This window comes from Cibotium barometz, chromosome 10 (assembly GCF_041138505.1).
Source record: "Cibotium barometz isolate CiBa-2024 chromosome 10, ASM4113850v1, whole genome shotgun sequence".
NCBI lineage: Eukaryota > Viridiplantae > Streptophyta > Polypodiopsida > Cyatheales > Cibotiaceae > Cibotium > Cibotium barometz.
The window spans coordinates 44,424,381-44,447,797 of record NC_141055.1 but is presented as its reverse complement, the minus strand read 5'-3'; the positions used below and the strand labels follow the sequence as shown (position 1 = coordinate 44,447,797).

The 23,417-nt window shown below is 44.9% G+C and overlaps 1 protein-coding gene across 4 annotated transcripts in view; it reads left to right on the top strand.

Moving 5' to 3' along the window:
• Positions 1 to 8,270: 8,270 nt before the first annotated feature.
• The window catches only part of LOC147634953 (F-box/kelch-repeat protein At1g67480-like), a 20,243-nt gene continuing 5,096 nt past the window's right edge, over positions 8,271 to 23,417 (top strand). For all 4 annotated transcript variants that reach the window (XM_086804216.1, XM_086804219.1, XM_086804218.1 and 1 more), the window contains exon 1: positions 8,271 to 8,518. The gene's annotated coding sequence lies outside the window, so the exon portion shown is untranslated. The remainder of the gene's footprint in view (positions 8,519 to 23,417) is intronic.

Sequence of the window (23,417 nt, the reverse complement as noted above, 5' to 3'; positions counted from 1 at the left end):
TTACATTAAAATAATCATATTTTCTATTATCCCTTAAAAATCCTCTACTTTTGGAGAGATTGGAGCTTCTCTCTCTCTCTCTTTAACAATTCTTGGAGCTTTCTTCTCAACTCACTAAACCAATTGATTGGTTGGGGGCTTCACTTCTTCTAGATAAAGAAGCAAGCCAAACCTAGAGGTAAGAAGGAATTTCATGGTTTTTGTTACTATTCTCAAATGATTTCACTTCTCAATCCCTCTCAAGCTTGAGAAGTTTCTAATTAGTTGTTTTTAATGATTTCACTTCTCAATCCCTCTCAAGCTTGAGAAGTTTCTAATTAGTTGTTTTTAATGCAAATCAAGCTTTCTCTAAGAACTTTAATGATTAATCACAAAAAGTTAATCTTTATGCTTATTTAGAATGCTTTTTATGTATATCTCTCTCTCCCAAAAGAATAGTCATTCCTATGGCTAATTCTTTAGAAAAAGAATGCTTCTCATTGATAAATTCTTCATTCAAAACCAAACTCTAAGCTTGTTAAGCTAGAGGTTAAGAAAATAGTATTTTTATGCTTTTATGTTAATAAAATTATGGTAAATTTATGATTTAATTCCATAATTTGGACTTAAGTTTAAGGATAGTTCTTTTATCATAATTGTATTACAAAGTCTTATACTTTTTAGAAAAATTAAAAATTATTAGTAATAGCAGCGAAGCTATGGTAAAATTTTTAGAAAATAATACATATCTTATTTTTATGCATAATGCTAAAAGAGGACTTCCTACCATATTCTAGGATTGGACATCAGTAATAGCAGCGAAGCTATGGCAAAATTTTTAGAAAATAATACATATCTTATTTTTATGCATAATGCTAAAAGAGGACTTCCTACCATATTCTAGAATTGGACATCCTATGCTAAAAGAATGATTTTCATCAAATTCATGGGAAATAAAATTTTAGTATTTTTGCATAAATAATTAATTAAAGAAAAGATGAATTTTTGGTAAATTTATTTTTATGCAAAAAGAGGAATCCCCATGATATTTGAGAGTCAAGTAATTAAATGGTAAAAGAGTAATTTTTGGTAAATTTATTTTTATGCAAAAAGAGGAATTCCCATGATAATTGAGAATCAAGTAATTAAATGGTAAAAGAGTAATTTTTGGTAAATTTATTTTTATGCAAAAGAGGAATTTCCATGATAATTGAGATCCAAGAAATTAAATGGTAAAAAGAGGAATTTTTGGCATAATTCAAACTATGAATATTTATCAAAAGTGAAAATTTGAGCATTATTAAATTTATTGAAAAATATGGGTAGAATTGATTTTTGTAAATCCCATGAATCTTTTACTCAAAAAGAAGAATATTGAATATATTTCACTTGAGAAATTTGAGAAAGAATGTGAAAATATCCATCGAGAAAAAGTACATTTAACTAGGCCAAAGTAATTGGCAGAAACTTAGAAAAGTTCCATCGGTATCAAAAGTAGAAAACCGTACTAAAAGTGAGGTGATAAGATGTGAATGTGATGTGAGGAGATGTAAATGGATGTGGATGTGAATGTGATGTGATAAGATGTAAATGTGATGTGAGGAGATGTGAATGTGATGTGAGGAGATGTAAATGGATGTGGATGTGAATGTGATGTGATAAGATGTAAATGCGATGTGAGGAGATGTGAGTGAATGTGATAAGAGGTGGTTAAGATGTGATGCGATGTAAATAGATGTGGATGTGAATATAATGCGATGAGATGTGATGACATCTGAATGGATGTAATGTGATGTGAATATGATATGATGAGATATAAATGGATGTGAATATAATGCAATGAGATGTGAATGGATATGAATGTGATGTGATGATATTTGAATGGACGTGATGTGATGTGAATATGATATGATGAGATATAAATGGATGTGAATATAATGTGATGAGATGTAAATGGATAAGATGTGATGTGAACGGATGTGATGTGATGTGATGTGAATCGGGGTAGATATGAATGGACGAGATGTGATGTGAATGGATGTGATGTGATGTGATGTGATGTGGATCGGGGTAGATGTAAATGGACGAGATGTGATGTGAATGAATGTGATGTGATGTGGATTGGGGTAGATGTGAATGGATAAGATGTGATGTGAATGGATGTGATGTGGATCGGGGTAGATGTGAATGGATGAGATGTGATGTGGATATGGGTAGATGTGAATGGATGAGATGTGATGAGGATAGATGTGACGTGATGTGAATGGATGTGATGTGGATCGGGGTAGATGTGAATGGATGAGATGTGATGTGATGTGAATAGATGAGATGAGATGTGATGTGGATATGGGTAGATGTGAATGGATGAGATGTGATGAGGATAGATGTGACGTGATGTGATGAGGATCTAAATAGATGTAATTGGATGTGATGTGAATGAATGTGATATGATGTGGATAGATGTGATATGATGTGGATAGATGTGATGAGATGTAATATGGTATGATTGGATGAAGGATGATGGGAATAGATATGACTGGATGTGGAATAAGCAAAGTGAATTGATGTGGAATAATGTGGAAAGATGAGAGTTCGTTAGAAACTGTATTTATGACTTGTTTTTAAATGACTGTTTTATGTCAAGAATGTTGGGGAAGCATTTTTGACCATCTTGTGAATGAGGTCGTGTGGTGACCTAAGTGATAAAGTTGCAACATCTGACGGAGAGTCAATGGAGGACGTCTCGCGTAGCAAGGTCAGCTGAGGTCTTGACCAGCCTTGATTCGATTTAAATGGTGAGCTTCCGGTACGGTGGATGAGGGACCAAGGAAGCGGTCTATGAGTGAAGCGCTAGGTGACATGCGAAGGAACCTAGAGGGTACTGACCATACGGTGCTCGGGCTCTGGGTTGCCGAAGATACCCATGTGTGCGTCGAGGAAGAAAATGGAACAAGGTGTTAGAGTTGTTTTCTGAACTCGGGCATGGATCTGGTTGATTTTCCTTGATGGATGAGTCCATGGCTCTTTTATATGGATCTATTGGTTGATCTTGGTGATCTTCAACAGAGAGTCCATCTGGATTTTCTTATGTGATTATACTGCCGAGTACAATGAGCTAGGAACTATTGAAAAGGCCCCTAAGTGAACAGGTGGTGAGCGTTCTGGTTGCCAATGATGCCATAGGTACACCGATGAAGGAATGATTGGAAATTAGAATTCAAGCTGGATATTTTAGAGGATTATGATCAGTGATACTATGGTTTCATTAAAAGATTGGGTGTGTAAGTGGTGTGACTATCTTGAACTTTGCTTGAAATGCCGGTTAGGGGGCCTAGGAACTCTTTTCCCTGGTACCCGTGGCAAAACATAACCAAATTTCTAAATGGATCCTATCACTACAATGGTTGGGCGGTTGGCTAACCCATGGGATTGGATGGGGTTAGGCTGGACTGATGGATCCCTAAACTGAGACTCAATTCTGTTAAGTTACGATAGTTGAAGTAAATCCCGGATAACCCTTGTTCTATGGAAAAGAATCAATGGCTATGCCTCTTGATGAGGGAAAAAGCGTTGGACTCTATGATCCAAGTGCAAGTCTTTTCCTTGATTTGACCATGTGACTTATAGGTTCGATAGGATCAGTTTGGTTAGTTAAGGCTCTTGACTATGTTAGAATAAAAATATCCTGGAAGAATCGCCTATGTCTGCTGGGCGAGGAAAGTTTTTTCGGGTTCGGTTAAGAACCGAGGGATTAGTCTCTTGTCCGGATATCCGTGGGGGAGAGGCCTCGAGTGAGAGGTTCTGCCCTGTGCAAGAAGTGCTACTTCCACTGCTAGCACCCCCTGGAAATTGTTGCGCAGAGGGGGCAGGGATCTTTCAGGGGCACATTAAGTGAGATGTACGATGCTAGAGCTAAGGGTCATATAACTACTGGCTACATTACCAATTTAGGGAGACCATACATAGGGGAGAAAACTTATAGATTCTCTTTAAATGTTTACCAATTTAGAGCTACGAGTCATGTAACTACTGGTTACATTACAAATTTAGGGAGACCATACATAGGGGAGAAAACTATAGATTCTCTTTAAATGTTTACATGGTCCCATGGGCTAACCTTCTTTTGGGAATATGACCTTAGTAATGAAAGACACCACGACACCCTATGAAAATGTTCCCAATTGGAAACACACAATTTTGTTAAAGACTTTTATTTAGATGAGTGGATGACCTCATTGCCTTTTGTGAAGAAGTAAGCTCAATGTTATCAAAAGTGGTGCCCTCAATTTCATTTGACATAGTTAATGTGGTCCTCATGCCACATCTATATGAGAACACTAACCTTGGTAGATTAGAGATATGCTTTATTTACTACCTAAGGTTTACAAAATTAATAGTAGTATTTGGTTACACATTTTGTCAGTTTCATATTTTCATGACATGGCTAGCATGAGATTCTTTTTATAGTGATTACTAGCGATGCTAGATAACCTAGGATATATTAACAAGAAGTGGAAGTCTACATCCCAATCCTCAAAGTATTTATTAAAAGCATTTCAATCTCATGTGGTAACAAACTGGATTTTTGTTGAGCAAACCTTTGAAAGTCTATATTTTTTATCATCTTAAGCTTTAAAGTTGAGTTTTAAGTATAAAACATTACAACATTCTATATCTTACACTATATACAAGTAGTGCAAGATATAGAACATTGCATCATTCTATATCTTACACTGCATACAAGGAGCATACAAGTAGTGCAAGATATAGAACATTGCATCGTTCTATCTCTTACACTGCATACATGTTTAATTTTAGGTTGGTCCCAATTCATAGGAAAGAAGGATTTTGGAAGGTATACTTTACAGGCAATCACAAAATGGTGCATCTCTCTCTCCATTCTCTCTCTGTCTCTCTCTCACTCTCAGACTTTAGAGGCTACTGCCTCGAATGGCTTCAGCACTCCACCTTTTTTTATACATCCTGAGGCTGTTACTATGAAGAAGCATCAAGAGACATCTTTAAAATTCCTTTTTTTTTTCACTCAATCACGCATAAGCCTTAAGTCCTAAGGCTTTCATTTCTCTTCAACATAATCCTAAGGTTTTACTACTATAACTAATTAATTAATCTGAAAGAAAATTTGGCACCGATATTTATCCCTATTTTCGTGATGATTACACATAAAGTTCAAAGCTTTATAACAGTAAAATAACTTTCTTGATTGCACTACTTGATGTTGCACTACAAGAAATCTTGAGTCAGACAAGTTGAGACCATATGGTTATCTCAAGAGACCTTTGATTCCATAAGTATTATTTAACTCTTACACTTTTTTGCAAAAATAAATATTCATACATGTTGGTGCAAATATAAAACATCCATTGATAATTTGTAAGTTTAAAAAGCCTTCTATTATTATAACAAAAATATATTAAAAAAATAGAGGTGAATGATTAGCACTTTGATTACTTGAAAAGTTTGTATTAAGCTTTGAAACTCCTCTTGATAATTTGTAAGTTTATAAAGCTTTCTATTCTTATAATTATTACAACTTTTTTTTTAAAAAGTTACATTGATCAACACCAAAACTACTTGGACATTTATGATAGCCATTAAAACTACTAAACTACCTGTAAAATTATGATAGCCATTTAAACTATTTGTAATTATGATAGCCATTTAAACTATTTGTAATTATGCCTTACCATTGGTTTGAATATTATGATAGCGATTAAAACTATCTATAATTATATTTGTCAATATATGCCTTACCATTGGTTTGAATATATATGCTACTTATGATAGCCATTAAAACTATGTGCAGTTATATTTGTCAATGTATGAATTACCATTGGTTTGAATATATATGCTATTTAACTCCATACCACATGCAAAATTTACCTAGCCACTTTACTTAGAAATGTTCTAAATTGACATAAAGGTGATACAACCAACTAATGCATTCCCTCTAAACTTAAAAGAGGCCTTATTTCAATGTAATACATGTGAAGGTGTTGGTGTCTAGTATTCTTGGACAAAAGTAGGCTTGGATAATTGAAAAATGCATGATTTAATCACACAAAGAGAGAGCTTTAATCACAAAGATTGAGAAGATACAAGGAAAAAAGAAGGTAAAGGAGCACTTAAAATGTAATATAAACTCACAAACTACATGAACATAATTCAAAACAATGACATTTAAGGTACAAGGTTCTTGAGGTAAGATGAGAAGAAAAGGTGCTTGAAGTAATATGGGAAGAAAAGTTGAAGAATGTAGAGGAAATCCTATATATAATAAGTGGGCATATATGATGATATCTTGAATGTTTATGAGCTTCCATAGCTTGTTGCTAGCCTTGTGTGAACCCTGTGTGAGTGGTTTAAAAGATTTTTTTATAAAACATCGTGTATATGGAGAGTGTAGCAGCTCAACAAAGTAGTTCAACTAATAGCTCCTTTCTTATAAGTAAGTTAAATTCTTTGAAATGAAGGTACATAGTCTTCTTTCTTTAATTGAAGTTGTTAGCACACTACCCTTCACGACCTATGGGGATGCCCAAGAAGTCATTGTCCCAAACGAATGGTTCATGGTGGGTGATTCTATTATTTCTGGATGCAGGGCATATGCTAGAGTGGGGCCGGACTAAGCGTTACAAGTGATACTATGTGAAAATATCACAGTTGCCAACAGGTGTACGTTTGGACCTAAATCATTGTTAGCATGTGATTTATATTTACAGCTTTGTGCGACACTGTCTTGGTGTGTAATTTGGTTTATTCACAACTTTGTGCGACACTGACATGATTATCTTTGTGAGTAGGTGAAGAGAGGCATAGGTGATGCCAAGCATGTGTACGCTGTGACCATATATGTGGGACACTTATTAGATGTTCGATGGTATTTTTTGATGGTGGTATCACCACCATGATTATTTCGTTGGCCATGCACCATTATTTGTACATATTATTTATGTGCCTTGAGCAACACTATTCATATAATCGCATGTGAACTAGGTTTATTAGTTTTACACACTTTGTGCACACTCTATGTGTGAGCTTCTGTATTTTTGAAAAGTGCAAGCCTAATTTTGTACGAGATAATATTTTAAGCTTCAAGGGCTAATTTGGAATATATATATATACATATATATATATACATACATACATATATATATATATATATATATATATATATATACATACATATATATATATATATAACTCATGTCATGAAGCTCACACAAGAGGGTGAGATTCAACCCAATCTTGTGTTGATGGTTATGTATAATTTTTTGATTATTGCTTATGTTGTGGTTTTGTGTTTAATTTGCTCAAGGCCTATGTCTTTGAGAGAGTGTAGGAGCTTGTTTCTAATGAATTACAAGGGGGGTTTGTTGAGATTTTGTGGTAGCTTCTCACTTAATAATGTGGGAGGATTGTTAGGAGAGTTTTGGAGCTTGTAAAGTGTTAGGTTTCATAGATCAAGGTGATGGAGAACGTAATGAAAGTCACATTTGTGGTCAACCTCTATTTAGAACACGATAATTGGAGAGTTAGAAAGGTTATGTTTCCATGGATCATAGGTGCCCAAGTTGTACTAGATTTAAAATTATGGGTTAGAAAACACAAATTTAATCACTTTACTCAACTGGATTTGTTTCCATGGATCATAGGTGCCCAAGTTGTACTGCTCAACTGGAAAGCATTAAGGAAAGCTTCATTTAGCTTTCTTTGAGATGAAATCTTCCCTAGTACTTATGTGAAAAAATAATGAGTGATGGGTTTATGTTTAGAACTCTTTAATTTGATGGTAAAACAATATCGACTCTTCAGGGCTCTCGCCTCAACGTCTTTACACACTGGTGAAAAGACAAAGATATGGAGTGCTCATAAGAAATTATGGGGCAATCTTGAGAGTCCATTGCCCATTGAAGTCAAGTGTGGAAGGCACAAGGGGTTTTAATGAACATCCCCTCAATAAAAATTATTGTAGTTTCTTACTTTTTATTTTTTAGAAGTTTGGCTGGAATTAGATAGAACAACACACACCCTACATGCCACTTTTTGTAGAGGGGGGGCTCAAACCCATGACCTTGGGACTCTTGAGAACCACCTTAACCACTCCACTAACTTGCGGAGGTCGACAAATTTATTGGAGGTCGACAAATTTATTGTAGTTTCGTAAAAGCCCGTTCTTAAATTAAATAAAACTTGGTGACACAAAAGCAAACTCCTAAAGTCCATCCAAATCAACATGGTGACATAAAAACCGCCTGTTAAATTAAATAATGATAAACTGCACCCCAAATTTGTTATATATGCCAGCCATGCCCCCATACCTTTGAGTATGATCTTGGGTTCAGCTGCCTTCTGTTCTGCCCAATTAACAGCAAGTTAACATAGGAAGCTGTTTTCCGATGTGGGTTTTAAAGGATTGGCGACTAGCAAATGATGGGTCTCCTCTTTAAGGAAGCTCACACAGTCTGCAGAACCAACAAGGAATGGCTGGATTTTCTTCGTGACCGAAGCAACTAAGGTGAGATTTGTGTTAATTATCTACAAAGATAATCATTTCCATGAAGATTGTTAATCAAAGAAAGCAGTCGTTTGAGCTTGTTTATCACCGCATTGAGCTTCTTGATTATCATAAAGATACTAATTTAGCTTGTTTATCACCTCATGGAGCTTCTTGATTATCATAAAGATTAGCATGTTTATCGCCAGAAAGAAGATGGCTGAATCCGACGGCGTTTTCACTAATTTGTCCCATTATTACCTTTTTTGTGTTGTATTTGCTTACGATCCATGAGTTGGTTGGCTCACTGTCTTGAAAACTTTCACAAAGCCTTCAGATTAAGGGCTTTGGGTTTCTCAAATTTTTGAAGAGCTTTTAACAATCTTTGATGAGGCCCACCCTTGACTATGGGTACACCTTAGCTACCTTTAATAATTGAGGGGCTGGTTTTAATTTAGAAATCTGTTGATCAGATGCGTTGATTGGAAGTGGATTGCTTTCTCAACTTGGAAAGTTTTGAGTTTAAAGTTTTTGATTATGGCATCAACTAAACCCTCCTCCCAATAGTCCTCTACTAGCTGTCATTTGTCTGAACTGTTGTATGCACGTATGCATGCATGCACACATACATACATGCATGCCTTCTTCCCTTTCTCAACTCATCAGCCACACCCTTCCATATTAAGGTCTCTTCCTTTTCACCGGCTTCAGAATCCAGGTGCAATCGTCATCCACATAAAAATGTATCATGTTTTTTTTGAGTAGTGGAGAAACAATGAAATCACCTAGCTTGTGGGCATGGAGCCCAAAAAGGGTGGCAGAGCCATGTTTCACCCCATTATCTCCATCGAGAGTCCCTCAATTATTTGGTGTATTTGCTCATATGATACCATGTTTTGCCACTTTGTAGACCTTGGTCGTCAAAGGACCAAGGTGTGACCAGCGATCGTGGTACTTCTGTGGATGTCTGGGTTACCTACTCTATGAATGGGAATGATCACAAAGCAGTCCGTGATCTAGAAATCAGGGCAAACAGCTAAATTGTGTGGAAGGGTATCACAACCATGCAGAAATAACTCAGTCAGAAGATCTTCATGGACTTTAGCGTGACCGTGTTTGAGGTTATATTTACTTTAGTGATAATTTTGGACCATAGATAGATAAATAGATAGACCGTATTACATCCACTGAGGCCGGATACGGTCTATGAGACCTGAACAAAGGCATGTCATGCACAAATGTAGAATGGAGCATATGGCTCCATATGGGTGCTAGAGATACCTGGTTGGGGATGATTGGGCTTTTTTAAGAGGGTTTTGTGTGGCCTTCCTAGTCGGCCTTGCATAAGTTTTTCTCAGCCCTCTTGGCTGTTTCTGCAAGTTCATTGAATCCAAGATCTTCCACGTCTATAATGGCAATTGATTGCTTCAGCTTCGGATTCAGTCCCTTGATAAATCTTTCTCACATCAATTCTTCGGAGGGCCTGTTGGTTTCATCGAGCCTTTTTTTGAGGGATTTGAACTTTGCCGCAGAAGCTTCGACATCCATGTCGTTCTGTTTCTGTTTCTGCATGATATTTGTCAGCTGCCCCAATGCCTTGACTTTTCCGAACCTCTTCAAGAACACGTATCTGAGCTCCGCGTAGGTGTGGAAGTGGTGGTTATCAAAATTGCGTGAACCACTTCATCGACACATTTCAAAGGTGGCTGCAAACAGGTCCCATTTCAGCTCCTCCAACCTTGGACCTCTGGGCCAGCTGGCTTTCCATGCTTGCTCAACTTTTTGACATGTATATCTCCCTTGTAGGTCGGGAACTGTTCGTTGGTGAAGTTGCTGGCCATTCTAATTTCCTGCTCTGACCTTTGCTCTGCTTCTTATAATCGCTGTTGAAAGCCTAGGTACTCTTCCTTGTTCAATATTTCCTGCTGTTGATCTGGTTCTTGTTCCTGAGCCTCTTCTTGTTCTTGTGCTGGTTCTTGTTCTGGATGCGGATGCAGCTCGAACATCTCTGGTGCTTACTCTCTATCTGCCAAGATTCTTTTAGAGGTCAGCGGCATATGGGCTCAACACTCCTTGCTGCACCGTTTTCGGATGCTCTTGTGGCTGCAGCCTGCTACTTCTAACTGCAGCTGCCGTTCCCCATCAACTCTTCTTCAGCGACATTTGATGATCCTCCTATAGCAATGGCTGCCTCCCTAACAGGATCGCCAAAAGTGTTGGTGGATTATACCAGCATGGCAAGACGGTCCAGGCATACGTCAGAACGGATGGATCTGTCAATGCCTAAAGCGGATATGCAGGATCCCCAGATGGATGCGGAGTCCAATACACGCACACATGCGCTGGGTTAGAGTTTGGAGAGAACTGAGTACTAGGGTTAGAGTTTAGAGAGAAGAGGAGAGAACTGAGTACAAGAGTGTTCAAACACAGAGATAGGCAGATGCAACTGAACTGTACTATGTTGATAAAGCTACAATGTCTGCTAGTCCGAAATGGATGCAACTACTGAATGAACTACTATGTGCTGTATACAAGCATGCCTAATTGCTCAAGAATGCTAGTGGTTAAGGGTGGCTGAACTTAGAGCCTTAGTGCTACCGTGTAGTCTCTCCCCCTTGTTACAGTCAGCCTCAACAGGCATGAGCATTGATGTTGAATGGATCTCTTGAAGGTGTTGGATTGGCCAGTTCCTTGGACTTTGAGGCAACTTCAGGTGCTTTTGGGATTCATTGTCTTTCTTTCTTTTTTTTTTCCCCGAGAAAAGATCCTTTCATTAGTTAAATAAAAACGCCCGTAGGGCTACAAAAGATCTCTCCTGCTCATAAGAGAAACCGAGCAGTGAATACAGCAAGGCAGCCCGGGAGACTCTCCCTAGGTGCTGCAAAATACAAGCATCAGTACAGAGGACTGAGGGCTAAATCATACAATAGGGGGGGGGGAAAGCCAAACAGGTGACCTGTAATGCCAACGGGGGGATCCCGTGTGTAAGGTGTAGAAGGGGCCTCTGCGCCAGGTGGTGTGAAAAGCCTGGCGCCGCAAGATCGCCTCATTCGCCCCGGATGCAGTCATACTGTCCTCGCAGGGTGTGGATCAACTCCTGCCAAATCCCCCGTACAGTCTCTGCTGGTGGCTCCAGTCTCCCCTCAAAGGCCGTGAAACACCGGGCCCTCCAGGTGAACCAGATGGTGAGGCTGCTGAGGAGCTCCCATCGTAAATCCCTCTCCTGTGTCCAGCTGGCGGACGAGAAATCCGGTGTCGGAACCAGGCGAGGCTGGCCCCTAATGAATCTGATGGCCTGACTGTCCTGCTCCATCTCATAGCCCATAGCAGGCCCTGACGAAGTCGACCAAGCAGCGGCACCCCACGTAAAAATACCCTCTGGAGAGAGGGGGGCCAGAATACGCAGCATCCGTAGCCATATCTGCTGTGCCTGAGGGCAATCCCAAAGGCAATGTCTCTGTGTCTCCATAGGGTGGCCGCATCGGACGCAGGCCGCCGGAAGACCGCTGTAAACAAGCCAGGTGCCAACTGCTGAGCCCCTGTGGGCGACCAGCCACTGGAAAGTCGAGATCCTGCGGGCCTGTTGACTAGCCCAGAGCCGAGCCCAAAAATCCTCCAGGAACTCCTGTGAGAGTCCCTGTAGCCGCCAATGCCCCGCTGCAGCTGGAGAGACCATCCTCCTCGCCGTCAAAATATGCCGCCCCAGCCAAACAGTATACTGGAAAAAGGTGATCTCTGTGGCCTCAAGGCATAAGGATCATGCCACTCGTACTCCCCAGGGTCCCACTGTAGCCGGGCCAAGGGGCGCGCTGCATATGCCCATATGCGCCAATCCGGGAGCACATCAGCAGGGTCGGGGTCAATATGCCACTTCCGAGAAGCGGCGGCCACAACCCGTATCCTCTGAAAGGTGCACTCTGCAACCAAAGGCGACTCCATCTCCACTCTCTGAAGTCTGCCCTCATCCTGAATCTCATAGTAGAGGCATCTGCCATCCTCAGTGCAAGCTCTGACAGCAATCAGGATCTCCAACTGTGTAAAGGCTCCCATCCACCGTGGGGTCACTGGCTCGAAAGGCGTGAACCACTCCTCTGTGAGTGCCTCCTGAATATCATCCCTCATAATCAACCCCCCTCTGAAGTGACTCAGCCTCTCCACCTGGATCTCCTCTGGGAGACTGCAGAAGGCCTGCCAGTCTCCAAAACTACGTGCTGGGCCTGCCGCTAAAGGTCCCCAGGCTAGACGAGGCCGAGAACCCAGCATATGACCCTGCTCTGTGCGAACCGCTGGGCTCCAGATGAGCGGCTATCTGGCCCGCTCCTCAACACAAGGAGGAGGTCGCTGAGAGAGCCCTGGTCTCAGCAGCTCCCAAGCTCTCAGGATGCTCAAAGCAAATCTGTCCTCCCATCCTCTACCGAGGCCTGTCCTCCTCATCTCTATGAAGATCCAGCGAATCTCTGGTGCCCAAGTACCCCCTGCTGGGGGAGCCCGAGCCTGCAGCCGCTGCAAGAGAAGCTCTTTCCAAGGCTCAGCGCCTAGAAGCAGCCCCCGAACAATAAGCTTCCCCAATAAGGCTCTACTCTGATCGACTGGATCTATAATGCCCAAGCCTCCCTGAGCCAGCGGAAGTGTAATAACTGCCCATGCAACCTTTGCCCGGGCTGGCTGACCGTCCCGCCCAGACCAAAGAAAGTTCCTGATCAACCTCTGTACCTGGCTGATGCAAGAGCTCGAGAAGATCTAGCAAGACGTAATGTACCACATGGTCGCTAACAGCACCTGATTTGCCACCACCACCCTCCCAGCCAAGGATAGTCGAGCTGTACTCCAATACAAAAGCTTCTTCCGAATGCTCAGAAGAAGCGGGGCAATCTGCTGCTCAGGTGACAAATCTAGTCCAATTTGGCATCCCAAATACCGCACTGCTGTGCCAGGAGGAATCCATCTAAAACCGGGGTCCGGGCTCCATGCCGGAGTGGGAGCACTACTGATCCAAAAGGCCACTGTCTTGCGCCAATTGATCAATGCTCCCGAAGCTGCACTAAAAACCTGGAGCGACTGCTCTGCCCGAAGAAGATTGGCCTCTTGGCCATGCAAAAATAAGCCCGTGTCGTCTGCAAACTCAGCATCGAGCAGGTCCTCCCCCTGGACTGGGAGCTGGAGTCCTCTCAAACCAACCTCCTCTGCTGTCAAATACATGCTCATAGCCTCCGCAAAGAAGAGAAAAAGAAAAGGGGCGAGGGGACACCCCTGAACGGACTGATCTGGTAAGCTCAAAACTCGGCCCCCGTCCTCCTGCAATCAAAACCTGGCTACGAGCTGTGGAATACAGAGCGGCCACCCCTCTGATCCATCCTGGCTCAAAGCCCAGGCGAAGCATAGTGCCCTCTAAGAAACCCCAATCAACTCTATCGTATGCCAGGTGCCTTCTCAAAATCGAGAAGCATCACGACCAAGTCCTCGCCAAGAAATCTAGCTCGGGCCGTCGCCTCCCAGAAAGTAAAGATGTTGTCAAGGATACTGCGCTCCTTGACGAATCTTGTCTGGCTAGCATGAATCAACTCCCTCAGGAGGGTCTGGATCCTCAAACTCAAGGCCTTTGCTAAGACCTTGTAGACAGTATTGAGGATCGTAATAGGCCTCCAACGTCGAATATCATCTGATACCCCCTCCCCCTTGGGGATAAGAAAAATCAAGCCCTCTGAAAAGCTCTGTGGCATCACCCCAGTGTCCAGAACATACTGAAAGCCCCTGCGGAGGCCTGGCCCCAAAAGGTCCCAATAGCGCATAAAAAAGGCCGGCGTCAGTCCGTCCTCCCCTGGGCAACTATGTCGCGGCAGGACCCTCAAGGCCTCGGCAAGCTCAATCTCTGAAAGAGGCGCACCAAGAACTGTACGCATACGATCTGTGACCCTCCTCTGCACATGGGCCCACACAGTCTATCTGCAAGCATCTCGATCCTCAGTGGTGGCTGGCTCCGCTGAAAGTAGGTCTCTATAGAATGCAGTGGCAATGGCTCTGATCTCCTCGGGCTCAGTAGCTACCGATCCATCCGGTCTACCAAGCTGACGGACTCCTGCTCGAGCATGGCGGGGTCCAGTGATCTCAAAAAACTCCCCAGTCACTCTATCACCAAGATGCGTCCACTGAGAGGCCTGGCGACGATAGTAAAACTCATGTCTCTGCTCCTCCGCCTCTCTAACCTCCTGGCGTGCTTGGCTCAGCTGTGACGCCACCCACTCACATGCAGGCTGCTGCTCCTGAAGGCGCTGTAGCGAAGCAAGGCTGCATCTCAGCCGATGCTCCCGCTCGCGAATCTCTCCCAGCCGTGTCAAAGCTGCAGCGTGCAGAAAAGAGCTAAGCTCGATGAGTCCCTGGGCACACTGGCCTGCTGCATCCTGGTCAGAGCACTGACTATCATGCCAGATCCTCTCAATGTCCTCAGCGAGACTGGGATCTGCAAGTACCCTCTCTGGGATCCTCAACTGCAAGCTGGGCTCCCGTGTCCTCTCCTCCAATGTCAAAATAACTGGCGCATGATCTGAAAATGAGGTGCCAGTGAGAATGCCGACGGAGCCCCCTCGCTCCCCTAACCAGTCGCCCACATAAAAGCGATCAATCCGTGAGATAGATTAGTCCCTCCCTGCTGGCGATCTGACCGAGAGAAACTAAGACTGTCCTGAGAGCGGGAGAAGGCCCCATGCTGCCATGCATCAGTGATCCTCAGTGACATGCAAAAGCGGTCCCAAGCTGCAAGCTCCGTGCCGTGCACTGTAACAGGACTGCCTCCCACCCTATCGGCGGGGTCCTCAAGCATGTTGAAGTCTCCCCCGACACACCAATGTGCGGCCTCTGGCAATGCATCCGTAACCTGGGTCCAGAACTCTGCTCTGGCACTAGCATGATTGGGCGCATAGACGTTGAGCACGCCCAATAGCTCATCATGCATCCTCAGAATGACATACTGTGCTCTACCAGGCACAATGATCCCTCGATCCACAATGGCCTGCCGCCATACATCTGCAATGACCATGCATACTCCTCCCTGTCCACCCAAAGGACCAAACCCTGCAGACCAAAAGGTGTCCCATCTACCAGGCATCACCGAACCATATCTCCGGATCCTGCTCTCACCCAAGTGGTGCTCCTGCATCATCAAAATATCAATGCTGCCACCAACCAGGCATCTCTGAAGCTCCTGCCTCAAGCAACCACGATAGCGTATAAAATGTGCTCCGCCAAGGCCCTGTACATTCCATGAGATGATCCTCATGGATGACCTGCTGAGGTGGAGGCTGTCTCAGCCGTACGGCGGGCCTTCGCAAGCGGCTTGGATGGAGAGTAGTCCCCATCCGAGCGGCTGTGAATCTGCCCACCCGGTGTACTGCAAGAATCGCGGATCAGGCGCCGGTGGCTGTGGCCCATGGCGACTGCCTCCCGCTCTGACAGAGCAACCTCGTGTATACATACATATCCAGGGTCGCGTGCAAGGTCCGCCACTATGCGAACGACCAAATGGCGAATCCCTGAGGCATCCACACTCCCAGGATGCAAGAAAAAATGAGCCAACTCCCATAGTCGGCCTATCACATCTGTCACCTCCAGATCGCTCACATGATGAGAAAACTCAACTGCCTGAGTCTTCAAAGTGCTAAGAGCGAGCTCTAGAGTCCACTCCCGGTCGCAAGGGCCACATAGAGGGAACGAGAAGGCCACCGCTGAATCAAGTGCCTTCTCCCCGCGGGCCGGAGGTATCACTACATGAACTCGGATGGGTGCTGGCTCATGGGGGCCCTCCGCTCCAAAAAGCCGTGTGAAGGCGTAATCAAAAGCCTCCGAGCGCTGTCTAATGCCGAGGCGACTCAGCCGACTGCGGATAGATGATATCCGTGAAGCCCGAATCGGCATGGTAGGTCTCCTCTGTGGTGCTCGAGCGAGGTCGGTGCTCAGCGCCCTCCGGACTGCAGGTGAGCGCCAGGGGACTGCCAGGGCCTCCCGGGAAGGTGAGGCGGGCGGGGGGGGGGGGGAGGGGGGGGGTGAGGGGGGTGGAGAGGGAGCCGCTGCCGAAACCGGAGCGGGGATGGGAGGAGGCGAAGGTGGAAGCGAATCGATGGGAGGGGACGGGGGTGTGGGGGGTGAAGGAGGGGGTGCTGGCATCTCCTGGTCCTCAGTCATCGCCGCAGGGGTCTCCTCCTGGAGGGGAGCAAAACTGTTCCTCACGGGAACCCAGTGAGGCTGAGACTGTGGCTGCTGCTGCAGCGGTCTCTGGGCGTGCTGCTGTGGCTGTCTCCCTCGGCGGCGCCCCTGTCCAGGCTGCCACTCCGAGGTCTCTGTGGCCTGAGCAGGTGGCCCGGAGGCAGCCTGCCAAGCCGCATCTGTGGGCGGGCCATCAGGGGCCTGCTGCTGTGGTGAGGGTTGGGGTCTCCTGCGAGGGCAGGCCTTGGCCAGATGACCGACCTGCCTGCAAATGAAGCACTGGTTCGGGCGCCCCGAGAACTCCACTCTCTGATCAATCCATCCCCCCCCTATCCTAGGTAGCTGAATGACCTTAGGAAGGGAGGAGATGTCAGACACCAACATTCTGACCGAAGGTAGCCCAGCTGCTTTGGCCACCACTGAAGCTGCTGTGGGGCCAGTCTCTAGTACCGAGCCCACCAATGCTCCTAGCCTAGAGAGGAGCGGAAGATACTCCCGGCGGAGTCCAGGGAAGCAAATTGTAACATGGAAAAGGCGCTCTCCCTGCTCAGCCGCTGCTGGGTCAAAGCCATGCTGCCAAGGTCTGAAAAAAGCCCGAGCACCCCTGATGTCAAGGGGACTCATGGCAAGGACCTTGGCCACGCTCTGGGCGGTCTCAAACTCGATCTGCTAATGTCCACGGCCCAGAAGCTGTACGTCCAGGATCTTGCCCACATCTGCAAGAAGGCGGGCCTGGAGAAGATCCCGGATCTCCCCTCTGCTGGGGCGAGTGCCGACTATATGGCAGATGGTGGAATGTGCCTGAAGGCGTTCCACCTCTGCGGCGAGGCTCGCTTCCTCTTCCGGCGAAAGAGAAAGCCTGATGGGGGTGTCCTCAGGGCCGGGCGAGGGGGCTGCGGATGAGTCCCTTTGAGGCGGGGCGGGAGGAACCTCCATCAGAGTCTGAAGCTGTGTCGAAGGCGGAGCGGAGACGGAGAACCTGCACGAACCGAGCTGCACACGAGGGTGGGGGAAGGCGAAAAGTAAAAAGGGAAAAAAAATAAAAAAACCCCTGGGGGCGGAGAAAAACAGAGAGAAGAGGAGGGGGGGGGGGGCAGAGGCGGCGAAGACGGATCCCAAGGGGGGGGGGGCGGAAGCAGCACGAAAAGGGCGAGAGGGGGGGGACGAGAGCTAGCGAAGGAGGGGGGGGCGAGGCGCTGAAGAGGAGGGGGGGTGGGCGCGATGGCGAAGAGCCACGGGAGGGGGGGGGTGACGGCGAAGAGCAGTGGAGGGGGGGGCGCTTCAGCGCAGGCAAGCCAGGTGAAGGGGGGGGGGCGGCGCAAACCTGAGGGCAGGCGGAGGGGGGAAAACACGATGGCGGGCAGGGAGAGGGGAGTGCAGACAGAAGCGCGAGCAGGGGGGAGCGCGGAGCTTCAGCGAGAACCTGATATCAGTGATTCATTGTCTTTCTTAAGAAGTTAGTGAGGGATTATTTGCAATTGACCGTTCCTTTCACGAACCTTCTCACAAGGATGGGGATGGAAGTCCAATAGTCCTACCACGTGGGATGAGAGGCTTGATGAGGCTTTTTGTACTCTCAAGCTTAAGGTGAAGGAATCACCTGTTTTGGCCTTACCACATTAGTTATGTGGATCCAAATTCGTTATTTTGACCGATCATGAGTTGATCAAGTACGTCTGTGATAGACCTGAGTTGAGGGGGAGGAACGCACGGTGGGCAGAACTTATGCAAGATTTTGATATGGAAATAAACTATAGCTAGGTTGCAGATGCTTTGAGTAGGATTGGGGAGGTGAATTTTTTGAGTTTCACCTTAGTGCGGACTTGTATGATTCCTTGAGAGGGCTATCCCAGTGGGCATTTTAGTCGGTATTGACAGTAGGCCTTGGTAGGGAGCTCTGTACTTTTAGACCAGGACATATGGCGGGTGATAGGTTTGCATGCACGGAAGCCTTGTTTACTTGATCCTCAACCCTAAGCTTGATAAAGAACAATGATGCAATTTTTAATGATGATTAGATAGAGAGAGAGAAGAGAGAGAGATGAGTTGTGTGTTCAATGAATTATGTTACAAAAAGATGATGATGTCTGTACAACTTCGGAGGCCTGTGGCCTGACCAAAAGGTTGACTTTAGACCTTCTACCGATTTTGGGGGACTATCCGAGCAAAGAATCCTTGACCCATACAAATGATTAGAAAGCCCAATCATAGTCTTTCTCATTAAGAGAGACAATGTACCTCTATGGTGGTTGTTATCTCATGCTCCTCGGTTCTTTTTCTTCATTTTCTTCAGCTGCTAGGTCTGCATGATGCTTCATTTACTTAGCATGGCTTTGTCAAGATCAATGTTGTTGTCACTCTACTCTGTGAGTCTTATGTCTTCTTCAATGAGCATCGCTACTATGTCTTCATAAGATGTATCTTTGGCTAACTGGAGAACAGTTAAGATTTGGGAGAATCGTGATACCTTTTGTATGCTGGAGCACAATAATTTTGTCGTCATCTTCAATGATAACTCCAAGACTGGAGAGTTGTTGAGTGATAGACACAATATTGCCTAAATGTTCACTAAGGTCATCACTTTCATTCGTCTTTAAATCAAAGAATTTTATCTTCAAGAATACTCTTGAATTCATAATTTTATTTTCAAATAAGCTTTCCATTTTTTCCCATACCTCCCTTGCGGACTTTTTGAGATCAAGATGATGTATGAGGCTATTAGCAAGACTGAGCCCAATTAAAGTGGTTGCTTGGTCATTTCGGTCTTCCCAAAGATGAACCTTCTCTGCACTTGCATCGACTCTGGGCTTCTTGTTAACAATGTTCCACAGAGTCGATGCAAGTGCAGAGAAGGTTCATCTTTGGGAAGACCGAAATGTGCGTGGAAACATTGTCTCTCCAAGAACCCAGCACATTTCCAAGAACCCAGCCCCTCCCTCATCAGTGCAGTCACATTTTTGTTTGCCATGCCGAGAAGCCGGTTTCATTGAACTTCATGTAGTAGCTCCTTCTGGGTTCCATAACAATTGACGAAGTGGGCAGATCCATCACACAAGTTGGCTAAGGGGAGTGTCAGCATGTGCTAGGTGGAAAGTCATCAATGTTCAAGGAATGTAAGGCAAACCAGCTCCTAACCTGGGCATGCCATGACCATGTCGCACCCTTTGCTTCCAACCTCTGTGATGACCCCAAGGCTAATTTGGGAAGTCGACCATTGGCTAGCGTATATATCTGATGTAGGTATATCACTGTTTGGAAGAGCATCTACTACCAGAGGAGAAGCCCCAAACTCTGCCTTAATAATCTCGTGTGGTATGGATGCCTTGCTCTGAATCATCCTCGAGAGCATCAAAATTTGTATCCTCTTCAAGTGTTACCAGTCTTTCTGCCCTAAGTGTGGTCCCCAAAAGGCTATCCCATAAGACACTGTAGGAGTGACCAAAGCATCAAAAAGCCATAGTTTTGTGCTGGGTTCTTGGAAATGTGCGTGGAAACATTGTCTCTCCAACCTAGCCAAGGCTGCATGCCCTTGTGTCATACGTGTCTGTAGTGCTGACCTCATGGTAAAGATCGGTCTTGAGAAGGTAATTACTAAGTAAAGGTATGATGAGACCATTTCCACCTCCCCTCCGCCATATGTAAATGTATGTCTTTTTGTTGCTTCTCTCACAAGTAGAGGAGACCGGGAACAATAGACCAACACTTCAACTATACCAAACAGAGCATGAAAACATAGCGGAAGAACCATAAACAATATAATAACAGTGCACTGAGCTGGAACGGCCGACCCCGCGTAGGAACTTCTTTATTGAGAGAGAAGCTTTTACAATCAACCAAGGTGCGGGTGCATACAACACCGGATTTCCCACAAAGCATCAGCAAATCTCTTGCCTAGATATCTATCTAGTGCCAAGATAAAAACACAGCACCAAGAGCCATCCGAAAACTGTCTCAAAAAAGTCCCATGAATCAGCTCATAAACAGTCCATAAAACAGCCGATATGGAGCCAAAAGCAGCCCCGAACTCCGTGCCAAATCAGCCCCATGACAGAGCCCCCAATCAGCCCCAGAAAAGCTCTGAAAACTGTCCCAGATTTCCTCCAAAACAGCCCCAACTGTGCCCATAACAAGGCCAGAACTGTTGGCAGCTGTCACACGTGTGGGTACGGCTGCTGTACGGTTACTGTGCTGCGGCCAGCTCCCGAAAGAGAAAGAACTGATGCTGCTGTACCAGCTGTATGTCCAGCACAAGAAAGGAGAGAGAGAGAGAGAGGGAAAGCTACAGTCGGCGAGGAGGATGAGCGCTTGATGATCAAAAACTGCCCCAAGCCTTGCTTTAATAGAGTCGACTAGCCCAATAATAGCTGTGCTTTTCCTTTTAGCCCGAAAATAGCTAAACTTGCCCAAAAATATCAACTTTATGCTTTTCTTGGCTTGATGCCCAAGTTTTAGCCGAAAATATCAACTTTTTGTGTTTTTCCCAGGCTTGTAATCTAAGTTTGCTCTAGGCGCCTCCTTTTGTCCACATATACATGCCAAAAATAATAATAAGTCCAGCCCATCATGAAAGCCTTGCTTTAATAGAGCCGACTAGCCCAATACTAGCTGTGCTTTTCCTTCTAGCCCAAAATAGCTGAACTTGCCCAAAAATATCAACTTTATGCTTTTCTTGGCTTGATGCCCAAGTTTCAGCCCAAAATATCAACTTTTTTTTTTTTTGGGTGTTTTTCCTAGGCTTGTAGCCTAAGTTTGCTCTAGGCACCTCCTTCTGTCCACATATACATGCCCAAAATAATAATAAGTCCAGCCCGTCATTAATGTGTGAACACATTGACTTATAACATTATAAGTCACTTTATTGATAAAAATCCCATGGTGCTCATGCTGCATAGCCATCTTTTAGGACAAACTTTGCCAGCAAATGCTCCAGCTTTCTTATGTGGAAAAATCCCTTCACACCTTGGTGCTGCGCATGAAACACTGGTCAAGACTGGTGAAGGGACCAAATGATGACAACTTCCTAGGAGGTGTTAAAAATCATGACTTTGGTTTTCCCTAGGTTTACTGTGAGGTCTTGCTCATCACAAAAGGTTCGCAAAGCTAGATGGAGGTGTTAAAAATCATGACTTTGGTTTTCCCTAGGTTTATTGGGAGGTCTCGCTCATCACAAAAGGCTTGCAAAGCCAGATGCCTTTGTAGCCCTTCCTTTGAATCTGAAATTAGGACAATGTCATTGGCATAGAGGAAGATAGGTATTAATGTATCAACTAGTGTAGATCCAACCCCAATGAAGCTCTCAATCTCGTCGATGTAGAGGCCAAAGAGGGTGGGTGATAGCGGGCAGCCTTGCTTCACCCCAATGGTGCTCCTAATTGCTTTGTCATACCTCAAGGTGCCTGAACTTTTCCTATCACAAACTCATATAATGTGAGGACCCCCTGTATCATATCTTCTGGGACAGAAAACTCCTGGAGTCTTTGAATAGATGAGTCCGTGGGACACTGTCAAATGCTTTGTGGAAGTCAAAACAGCAATACACATGCCTGCCCCTATGCTTGGCCGCCTCAATGATAGCTTTGAGAGCGAAGACGTGGTCTAATGTCGAGAAAGATCTCCTGAATCCCACCTGTCCCCTGGCTCGTTGCCGGCGCCTCTCTAAATTGTTGCTGATTTCTGCCTGTAGGACTGTACCAAAGACTTGTTTGAGGTATGCCCAATCATGATGGTGTGATAGTTGTTGGTGTCGAAGGCATCCCCGGCTTTGTGGATCTGAATTATAGTGTTGGTGGCCCAAGATGAGGGAAGACCTTGGCATATGGCAACGTTGAATGGTTCAGCCAGGAAGGGCACCAAGGTGACACATGCATGTATAATGTGCTCATCTTGGAGATCATCATGGTCCTTGGCCTCCCCGTTTTTAAGCTTGTGTATGGCCCTAGTGACATTGGCCACAGAGAAAGAGGATCTGGTGTTGGGGTATCTGAGATGTGTCAAAGGTGGGTGAGAGAAAGAAAGAAAATTATATTAATGTCCTCCAAAGACCACTAGGGTCTATGAGACCAAAAATATGTTACAAAGTATCCATGGGGTTACAATGATCCTGGTAAATAACATATATGAAAAAGAACCCAAAACTAACAGCATCAGCTGCTTACAAGAAAGTAGTGGCTAAGTGAGTGAGGTATGGCCTGGACAACTAGAGAGGAGACCCAGCCTCCTCAACAGCTATGTAGAGCTCCTCAATATCCACCTCTCGTGGGAAAGTACTGTGGTATCTCTGGAGTATCTCCTGGAGACCTGAGACTGATGAGGGGGATGTGCTCTCTGTCTCGTCAGTCTCGGTCGTCTGGCCCTCCGCATCTAAAATGCTCTCTGAATGGATACTCATGGGGACCTGAGAGAGAGAGAGAGAGAGAGAGAGAGAGAGAGAGAGAGAGATATTAAGCGTCTACTAAAGACCCAATGGGCCTATGAGACCAAAGTGATACAATAATGTCCACGGCATATCTCATCATGGAATGGAAAATAAAACAGAAAGAAAACATAAACATAGCTATCTCACTGGGGTGATACAAAACTGTCCATGGAAACTCATCATGGAATGCTAAGAACATAGAAACATGAGAGCAACATTAGCTCCGAGTAGATGGTATACCACTCTCCAAAATATCAAGCATGGGGCTAATGAGTATGGCCGAGAGGTCTCCCGCAGCTATGTCATGTG